The following is a 10,892-nucleotide window of genomic DNA, read 5'->3' on the forward strand; positions in this document are numbered from 1 at the left end:
CTTGCTTCCCTCGCCACCGCCTCCGTCTTGCCTTCCACCTGCCTTGTCTGTTCGGACCGTTACAGGGCCTCTCTCACCGTGCCTGTAGGTGGCGCTGTCACACCTCTCAGGCCAGTGCTGGCTGCCTGGCCCCGCCCCTTCTGCCTGATGCCCCGCCCCTTCTGCCTGATGCCCCGCCCCATCCACCTGAGGCTCCACCCCTTCTGGGAGCAAGGAGCAGCCCCCTCTTGCCTGGAGTGGTCCATGCAGCCTGTCAGCTCCCTATGTCTGTAGTCACCTTTTCTGTGACCTGCCAAGCCCTTTTGTCTGAGCACTGGCAAGGGGCATCACCCTAGTTCATACACAAGCCTGTCCAGCAGCCACATTTGCTCACCTGGCGTGATAACCGTCTAATGTGTCACTCCTCTGCCACCCGCGGCGCTCACCGTGCTTCGCGAGGGACGGTCAGTATTATCGTCCCCAAAGTGGGGAACAGAGGCAGAGAAGCAGCTTGCCGCCACGTAAAGAGAATAAAGGAGAAAGCAAACTCTCTGCTACCTGCCATAGCTCCTCCTGAAGAACTAATAGGTAACAACACTAACAGGCTGCATCTAGACTGGCAAGTTTTTCCGCAAAAGCGGAAGAAGCTAGATCAGGGCCGCTTTTGCGGAAAAACTTGCCAGCTGTCTACACTGGCCGCTTGATTTTGCACAAAAGCACTGACGTTCTACTGTCCGAAATCAGTGCTTCTTGCGCAAATGCTTTGACGTTCCCGTTCGGGCAAAAGTCCTTTTCTGGAAATGTTTTTGCACAAAAGGGCCAGTGCAGACAGCTAAAAACTCTTTTGCGCAAAAAAGCCCCGCTGGCGAAAATGGCGATCGGGGCTTTCTTGCGCAAAACCGCGTCTAGATCGGCGCGTATGCTTTTCCACAAAAGTGCTTTTGTGGAAAAGCGTCAGTGCCAATCTAGACGCTCTTTTCTGCAAATGCTTTTAACGGAAAAACTTTTCCGTTAAAAGCATTTGTGGAAAATCATGCCAGTCTAGACATAGCCAAAGTGTTTCTTCCATTGACTGAAAACTTGCTCGCCCATTTGGTACTTTAAGACCATGTGCAATAGCACCATCTAGTGCTTCTGCCATGCCATTTCCACTTGCAGAGGAAGGAAATAAGGCAGCAGGACCATGCAGTAAGTCTGGGGCAGAGGCAGGATTCAAAGCCAGGTCTCATGGTGCCTCGTTAGTGACTCTGCTCTATCTGCTAGTTTAGGCACCCTCTTCATTGATCAATGGACTATCACAATAATTTCTGCAGTAAGCAAATAGGATTGTCACTAAGGGTGGTAAATTCAGGTGGCAAATCAGCACCAGGAACAGACAGAATTGTAAAAACCAGGGAGCATGGAAGCGGCTGGACTCCCTGACCACAGTGGAGTCGGGCCCTTTATGTTTGATCTGAATGTAACCCAGCCGCTCTCTAGCTCCTCCCAAACACCCTATTCTGAGCCTCACGCGTAGGGGGTCAGGCGGCAGCAGCCCATGCCCAAACGTTAGGTGACTTTACCATCCGAAACATAGGCACCCAGAGGATTTAGACTCATACAGGGTGGTTTGGAGGATCTGAATGTTGGACTTGGTCTCGTAAAGTGGCAGTTAGGTGCCTAAATCCCTTTGTGGCTCTGACCCGTAAAAGCTCTGCCTCAGTTTCCCATCTGTGACGTGTGGGTACTAGCACAGCCCTACCTCACATGCATGAGGGACTCGGAGGCACTCATGAGCCGCGTAAGCACCGTGGAGGTAATTAATCATCTAGCCAGCCCCTGGCTCTCTTGTCTATCTCACGTGATGTATTTCCCAGGGAGGTGCGCCACAGGCCCACGCCAAAGCCACGACCACAGACCCGCCGCGTGGTAGCAGAAACAGGCACAAAGCTCCCAGACTCCCCTCCAGAGCTGGCCTGGCTGGGTGGATCGTCACATTCCCACTGAGGGGGAAAGCCCGCTCTGCAGCACACGATCCCCCAAAGCCTTGTGCCAGCCACACCGTGCACCGGGTTATGTCTACCCTGGCGGGTTCTTGCGCACGAACACGTCCGCACTGCCAGGTGCTTTTGCGCAAGAGCGCCCATGGCCGTGCGGACGCTCCCTCGCGCAAGAAAGCTCCGCTGGCCATTTTAGACACAGGCCTTTCTTGCGCAAGAACCCGCCAGTGTAGACATAACCCCAGGGTCCTCACCACCCCCCGCCCCTCCGCTCATAAGGGGGTCTGCTGCCGTCCCGGGGTCTGGGATCCTGGCTGCCACCCTGTACTTCTGGCGCTCTGCTGCTGGCTCTGGGCCTGAGGTCCCAACTGCTGTACCACACACCGAGGGCCCAGCTGCCTGGGTGCTGGGGACCCTGCTGCTGACTCCGGGCCGGGGGTCACGGCCACTGGCATTGTCCACCTGGAGATTCTGTTTCGGCTCCATGCACGGGGAGGCTCTGTGGCCAGCCCCCTGCTCCAGATCCCGGCTGCTGCCCTCACACGCCAGGGCTTTGCTCCCAGCCTCAGCTGGGGGGGCAGGATGGGGTAAAGCAGCACCCCCACTCTTAATGTTCCCACGCCGCCGCTCCCAGCCTCTGCTCCCAGCAGCCATCTCAGTCCCCACCCACAGCCCCCCCCATGCCGCACCCAGCACCACCCCAGTATCTCTGCTGCCGGGGTCCAGCCCCCAGACTCCTGCTCAGCCAGGGCCCGAGCCTGCTCCCCGTGGAGCAAGACGTCCGGGTGAGACTGGGTGGATGGAGCCCTGGGAGGGCGGCGCCCCTTTTGGCTCAGTCTGATCCTTTTTCAGATGGGGGGGGGAGACGGAAGTGTGGGGGGCGGAGGGCGAAGGGCTCCTCTGGGTAACTCGGAAAATCACGATCCCCTTCCCCCTGCTGAAAAGGAGAAGCTGGGTTGCTGGGCAGGAATAAACCCATTTTTACCCCATGGATTGCTGCTCCCTGCCGCCCAGGGCGGGGGCCAGGTGCTTCCGTGCGGTGGGAGTGAAATGACAGGTCGGGGGCAGGGGGGAGGGAGGCTGCGTTTTTTTACAAGGGGAGATGCTTTTAGAGCCCCCGATTGCTTTATGATGGACCCTTGACGGGCTGTAAAAGGGGTTTTAGGCCGGTGCCCTCCCTGGGTTGTGGTTTTAATCTCGATTTCACGCCGCACGTGAGAAAGGAAGCGGGGGAGGAAAATAACGTCCCCTGGAAGCGAGCGTAACGACTGAAGAACAGAGGAATTGCGTCACCCCCCCCACACACACGCGTAATAAAGTGCAGAGCCGGGAGGGGCCTGTCACGTATGTGTTAACTGGTGCTTCGCTGCGGGAAATGAAGCTTTATGGTCCGCTGGGTCCGAGTGATCGGGAAGCCACCGGGAAGTTTCAGCCCCGTAAACAGGTGGCTTTGAAATCAGGCTGCTGCGGCCCGCCTGCTTGCCAGCTCCAGCAAGAGGAAAGCCAGGGGGCCCGATCCGGAGCCCTGCCACTGGTGTTGTCACTTGTGGGGCGAAGCAAGTGCCCCATCCCCTTTCGGGCTTTGGCAGGATTTCCCGGGGGCGGGTGCTAACCCTACTGACCCCCTGCCGGATCCGGGCATGTCACTGCCCCTGGGCGCTGGCCTGAGGCAGACAGAAACCGGAGACCCAGGGTGAAGGAGAATCCGGCCCACAAGCTTCCATTGGCCCATGCACGTGCACGCCGGGTGTCTCACATTCAGACTACCAGGGTCGGGCCCCAGTTCTGGAGTAAATTCAACAGAGGCAAGGCCCATTTGACACTAGTGCAGCATGGCCACAGGAGAGGTTTGCCCCAGGACAGCTACCACAACACCACGGCTGGCGGGCCCGTAGGGCCAGACTTTCCCTTGCCTGTTAGCGGACGTCCCAATGCATTTTGGGGTTCTCCAGCCAGCTAGAACCCAAACCAGCACCCCGGCTGCCATGTCCAGCAGCAATTCCAGATCCACTGGCTCCTCCTGTTGCTCCAGCTGTGGTGTAACGCCATTGAAAGCAAAGGGATTACCCCGGCACGCTGTCAGAGAGTCCCAGGGGGAATCAGGCTCCCGGAGTGCTAGACATGTATCTGAAGCCTGTCGTCTCAGCACCCCGCCCCTTAAATGATGGAGTGTGGTGAGCAAGCCCCGGGAAGTCGTTCTTCCGCTCTGCTCTGCGCTGATTAGGCCTCAGTTGGAGTCTGGTGTCCCGTTCTGGGCCTCACATTTCAGGAAAGAGGTGGAGACATTGGAGAGGGTCCAGAGAAAAGCAACAAAAATGATGAAAGGTCTAGAGAACATGAGCGCTGAGGGAAGACAGAAAGAATTGGGCTTGTTTCGTTTAGAAAAGAGAAGACTCAGAGGGGACATGAGAACAGTTTTCAAGTATCTAAAAGGGTGTTACAAGGAAGAGGGAGAAAAATTGTTCTCCTTGGCCTCTGATGTTAGGCCAAGAAGCAATGGGTTTAACTTGCAGCAAGGGAGGTTTAGGTCGGACATTAGGAAAAACTTCCTACCTGTCGGGGTGGTGAGACACTGGAATAAATTGCCCAGGAGGGTTGTGGAATCCCCATCTCTAGAGATATTTAAGAGCAGGTTGGACAGACACCTGTCAGGGATGGTCTAGATCGGGGTGGGTAAAAAGGCCTCCGCTGGCTGGATCTGGTCCGCCAAGTGGGTGGATCCAGCCCGCAGCGGTCCTGCTGCTCCCCCGCCCCCAAGCCAATTAGGGCCTGGGAGCGGGGAAGTGCCCGTGCGCTGTTGGCCGGGCGGGGGCGGGGGGGAGCAGGGGAGTGCAAGAAGCTTCCTTTGCCCTGCCCCAGCCCTGCAAGGAGCCCGCGGCTCTTCGAAGTGCCACATGCTCCTGGCAGAGGGCGGGAGGAGGCTTCCCGCGCTCCCCCACCCCCAGGTCCTGATTGGCCAAGCCTCTTCCAGGATACGGGTGCCTACTGGGAAGGGGGGGCAAGGGGCTCCCCCACCCCCAGACCAATTATGGTCTGGGGGTGAGGGAGCCCCGCCCCTTCCTGTTTAGGCTCCGCCCCTTCCGAGGTGGCCCGGGGCTACTTAAATTTTTTTTGAAGTGGCCCCTGAGTAAAAAATTATTGCCCTCGAGGGCCCTGCCAGTTCTATGCTTCTATGGCGATTTGTGTTCTCACAGCCACTAGGACCAGTGCCCAACAACCACACAACCAACAGACGCACTGCAGCGTTTATAGCCCGCCAGGGCAGGGCAGTACGAGGAGACGGTGCTGGTCAGCCGTGGCCTGGGCCCATCAGCGTCCAGAAGATGCCCGCAAATGCCAGAAGCACCCCATTTCCAAGTACAAGGGGGGGGACGCCGGCGGTGGCTTTATGCCGGTGTGAGAAGCCCTAGAGATGAGGAGTCTATTGATGGCTGGGGCATCTTTAATAGGATCGACTTTTCCGGGGGGGTGGGCACCCTGCTGATGTGGACCGATGGCCGAGGTTGGTCGGGACCCCGGTCTGAGACGCCGTCTGCAGGCCTGGCAGCCGGGGGACAGACAAGCTGACATCCAGGTGGGGCTGGGGTGGGTTCACTGTGCCTCAGACCGACAGGAGAATGAATACACGAGCGTTACTCTTTGTTTGTGCTGCGGCAGCGCCTGGGGGCCTCTGGGGAAGGGGCGATCCCCTTTCGGGCTTTGAAAAGCCCCCCGGATCTTTCCGCTTTCCCAGGGCGTCTCTACTAACCTAGCTGACACCCTCCCTCCCCCCTCCGTCCCTTTCACTCCGGAAACACGCTGAGGAGAAACTACGGCCCCTGCCCCTGCCGCTCCCTCCCTCCCTCAAGCCTCTAATTACAGCTGGGGAGACAGATTTAAGCAGGCGCCTTGGTCTCAATCGAGAGGCGAGAGGAAGTGGCGATGACTCCATTAGCCCTGCAAAGCGCCGCGAATGGTATAAATCAGGCCCAGGTATGTCCCATGGCTCAAAGGTCAGGACACAACTTCCTTGGGATTCTCTGAAGTCGGCAATGATTCACCGGCGCCCCACCCTTGCCATGCCCCAGACACCTCCCGCCCTGCTGGATTGGGAAACCAACCCCTGTGGGGGCAGGACAGCAACCGGAGCCAGGCCCCAGGGCTGACAGCTCCAACACAGGCCTCGGCCCTTGGAGCTAGGCAACAACCTAGGAAGAGAGGCCCTGCCCTAGCAGCTCAGACCTGGCCTCCATCCCCCCCGGGTTCTGTCTACAATGGGCAGCACCTGCTGCTTCAAAGGAAGGTGCAGGGAACCCTGAAGGAGGCAGAGCTGGGATAAGCTGCCCTCAGGGAGCGTGCCTTCCTCGCCCCCGATATTTATAGCATGGCGTACGCCCTAAAGCAGGAGGGCTTGTAGCCCAGCCAAACACCCTCTGAAAAAAGTCCTCCAAGCGCTCCTGTTATTTACAGAAATGCTCAGTCATGCAGAGGCTTCAGACTGGGTATCCAGCGGCGAGGAGTTCCCCAGGTTTGAGCAGAAAACAGATTTTCTTTTATTCTTTGGAATGGGCTGCCTTCCGATTGTTTTGAACAGTCCTTTATTCATGACAGGCATGAGCAGGTGAGTGGCAGCAGCCGCTTTGCCTTTTCTCTCCCACTCCTGATTTTGTAAAACATTTACCATCGGGTCTCATTATCGATCCTCTCTCAGAATTAAACCACGGCCATTTTTCGCAGCCTCTCTTCATTGCTACAGGAGTTTACCCAGAGCTATTTGTGTAGCCCCTCTGAAAGTCCTGGATTTCTCCTCTGCTCTTTCCGCGACGTAGTGATCACACACGGCAGCCACGCACGTCTTGTTTCTTTGCATCCTCCTTGTAGAATATTGTCGTCTGTTTCGTTCTTCTTGCCACCCACCTTTGCACGGCTTTTTCCCCACTGCTGCTACAGACTGAAAAGGGAGTTTTTGTTGTCCAGGGCACACACTCCACTTAGAACCTGACTCCCAAATCACAGAGGACGGGAGCCAAAGGAGAATCCCCATTCGCCGACGTGCAGAAATCGTGCCCGATAGGTGAGCAGTTCTCAATCTATCCAGCAGAGGGCAGTCATGCCCCTATGATCTAGTGCTTGTAGTTCGTACCCATTATATTTTGGCTCGCAGATGCCTGGTAATCCCATCCATTTACAGGGGGAGACACAATTAGCAGGCCCCGTTAATGTCCTAGCCAATAGTTACTTGGACTGTAGCGTCCCTGGCTGGGCTGGGCTGTTCTAACACAAGGCCACTTGGCGCCTGGCTTTTCCAACCCAGCTCTCCTCCGGCCCTGTACCGCAGCGGGGGTCTGGTTTTAGGCCCCTGTTTTGGGGCAAGGGAGCGGGCTGCTAGAGGAACCGTAGGAGTTCAGGGTGGCCAGAAGGCTTGCAAGCACGCCCACACAAAGCTCTTTGGCAAGAAGAACATTGCCCCTGGCTGCCGGCCACGTGGGAACCTTCCTGCATGTCGGGTGAGAACCAACCCAGGGCAGGGCTCTGCTAGGGATGTGAACGAGTAATCTTAACGGGTGATGCTTATTGGGTACCAATTAACCCGGAGCAGCTCGCCGCAGGTGTGGGGCTGCCTCAGCCTTTCGGGGGTCAGGAACGGGACGCTCTGTGCAGGATCCTGCTTAAAGGATGTCATAAGGAGGAGGGAGAAAACTTGTTCATCTTGGCCTCTGAGGATAGAACAAGAAGCAATGGGCTTAAACTGCAGCAAGGGAGGTTTAGGTTGGACATTAGGAAAAGTTCCTAACTGTCAGGGTAGTTAAATACTGCGTCTACGTCTACACTCGCGGCTTCTTGCTCAAGAATCCGCAGAGCATCCACACTGCCCGCCTGCTCTTGTGCAAGTAAATTTACAGTACGGCGTGGTCAGAGAGGGCTCCTTGCACAAGAGTTATGCTCTTTTTTGACAGGTGTAAGCCCTCTTGTGCAGGAGCTCTTGCGCAGTGTGGACGCTCGGCAGGGATTTCTTGCGCAAAAAAGCCCTATGGCTAAAATGACCATCAGAGCTTTCTTGCGCAAGAAAGCGTCCACACTGCCGTGGGCGCTCTTACGCAAAAGCAGAGCTCGCACATGGCAGTGTGGACGTTTTCTTGCACAAGAGTCTTGCACAAGAAGCCGCGAGTGTAGACATAGCCTGGGATAAATTGCCCAAGGAGATTGTGGAATCTCCATCTCTGGAGATATTTAAGAGCAGGTTAGATAAATGTCTATCAGGGATGGTCTAGACAGTACTTGGTCCTGCTATGAGAGCAGGGGACTGAACTTGATGACCTCTCGAGGTCCCTTCCTGTCCTAGTATTCTATGATTCTATGATTCACTGGCTGGCCGGTGTAATCAAAGGTTTCATCGGTTAACTGATTACGCGGGATTTTACTTCCCTATCTTTGCACTGCTGGAGTGGAACTCACCGGGAGCCTACGCTCTGTGCGCCCAAAGGGGCGGATTTCCTCTGCAGTGCACGACGTCAGGGGATGATGTACGGCGTCAGGTAATCCCTTCTGGCCTCTTTTGAAAGAGAGAAAAAGGAAATGGAGATAATTATCGGCTGTCGGGAAGAAAGGAGCAACGCTGAGCTCCCCGTCCGGCTGACGTGAGAAGAGGGGCCGGGCTCTGTTGACAAACGGCTGTCAGCTCCCAAAAGCCCTGTCTGCAAAATGTCAGTCAGTGATTTAAAGAGAGGAAGGCTGGAACCTAGAACCTGCCGAGAAATACCTCCCAGGAGCAGAGGGGCTGTGGAGCCTCCAGCGCCAGACCAAAGCAAGGGGGGACCTCATTTTGCTTAGGGCTTGATCCAGTGTAGACATCAATAGGAATTCTGCACACGTCTACACTAGGGAACTATTTCCAAATAACGACAATCGATTCAAGAACTCCCGAAATAACGACATTGAAACCGTGTGTCCCCACAACAGGGGAGCCTCGAAATGAGCCCGAGACTGGCTCTGTTCATGTGGGCGCGCTACCTCGACTTAGTGACACTAGGGAGTCATGACTTCAGATGGCTCTGGGACGTCGTTATTTCGATATAGCGGCACCAGAGCGCCCGCACAGCCGCTACTTCCAAATCACGCTTTTGGAACGAGCGTTATTCCCCCAGACGTGCAGATGTTGAAATAACCAGCCCGTGATTTCGCAATAATGGGCGTGGTCCTGCGGATGGGCTGCTTATTTCGAACGAAGAGGGGTTATTTCGAAATCGCCCCCGTGTAGACCAGGGTCTAGAGAGCTGGATGAGGCCAAGTTAGGGGCCTGATCCGGAGCGCTGAGAAATCCTGTGTATGCCAGTGAGGTCTGGACCCTCCCACTCCTCGATGATTCAGGCCGGGGCCAGCGGTGGAGCCAGTGTCCTGCTAAGAAAGCCTGGCCATCGTTCCCAGCCTCCTGCCTCAGCGCTCGCTCTGCCTCGGAAAGGCTTTTCTACAATTCAACTAGTCTGGGAATGGGCAACGAGTCACTGGCAGGTTCCCTGTTCCGTTCCCTCCCCCGGGGGCGCCTGGCATCGGACGGTTCCCTGTTCTGTTCCCTCCCCCGGGGGCACCTGGCACCGGCCGGTTCCCTGTTCTGTTCCCTCCCCCGGGGGCGCCTGGCACCGGCCGGTTCCCTGTTCCGTTCCCTCCCCCTGGGGGCGCCTGGCATCGGACGGTTCCCTGTTCTGTTCCCTCCCCCGGGGGCGCCTGGCACCGGCCGGTTCCCTGTTCCGTTCCCTCCCCCGGGGGCGCCTGGCACCGGCACGTTCCCTGTTCTGTTCCCTCCCCCGGGGGCGCCTGGCATCGGCACGTTCCCTGTTCTGTTCCCTCCCCCGGGGGCGCCTGGCATCGGCACGTTCCCTGTTCCATTCCCTCCCCCTGGGGCGCCTGGCACTGGCCGGTTCCCTTTTCCGTTCCCTCCCCCTGGGGCGCCTGGCACTGGCCGGTTCCCTGTTCCGTTCCCTCCCCCTGGGGTGCCTGGCACCGGCACGTTCCCTGTTCCGTCTCCTCCCCCGGGGCGCCTGGCACCGGCACGTTCCCTGTTCCATTCCCTCCCCCGGGGCGCCTGGCACCGGCACGTTCCCTGTTCCATTCCCTCCCCCGGGGGTGCCTGGCACCGGCACGTTCCCTGTTCCGTTCCCTCCCCCAGGGGTGCCTGGCACCAGCTGGTTCCCTGGTCCGTTCCCTCCCCCTGGGGTGCCTGGCACCGGCACGTTCCCTGTTCCGTTCCCTCCCCCGGGGGTGCCTGGCACCAGCTGGTTCCCTGGTCCGTTCCCTCCCCCGGGGGTGCCTGGCACCAGCTGGTTCCCTGTTCCGTTCCCTCCCCCGGGGGTGCCTGGCATCGGCACGTTCCCTGTTCCGTCTCCTCCCCCGGGGCGCCTGGCACCGGCACGTTCCCTGTTCCGTTCCCTCCCCCGGGGGCGCCTGGCACCAGCACGTTCCCTGTTCCGTCTCCTCCCCCGGGGCGCCTGGCACCGGCACGTTCCCTGTTCCGTTCCCTCCCCGGGGGCGCCTGGCACCGGCACGTTCCCTGTTCCGTTCCCTCCCCCGGGGGTGCCTGGCACCAGCTGGTTCCCTGTTCCGTTCCCTCCCCCGGGGGTGCCTGGCATCGGCACGTTCCCTGTTCCGTCTCCTCCCCCGGGGCGCCTGGCACCGGCACGTTCCCTGTTCCGTTCCCTCCCCCGGGGGCGCCTGGCACCGGCACGTTCCCTGTTCCGTCTCCTCCCCCGGGGCGCCTGGCACCGGCACGTTCCCTGTTCCGTTCCCTCCCCGGGGGCGCCTGGCACCGGCACGTTCCCTGTTCCGTTCCCTCCCCCGGGGGCGCCTGGCACCGGCACGTTCCCTGTTCCGTCTCCTCCCCCGGGGCACCTGGCACCGGCACGTTCCCTGTTCTGTCTCCTCCCCCGGGGGCGCCTGGCACCGGCACGTTCCCTGTTCCAT

This window comes from Pelodiscus sinensis, chromosome 2 (genome assembly GCF_049634645.1).
Source record: "Pelodiscus sinensis isolate JC-2024 chromosome 2, ASM4963464v1, whole genome shotgun sequence".
In the NCBI taxonomy this organism is placed as follows: domain Eukaryota; kingdom Metazoa; phylum Chordata; order Testudines; family Trionychidae; genus Pelodiscus; species Pelodiscus sinensis.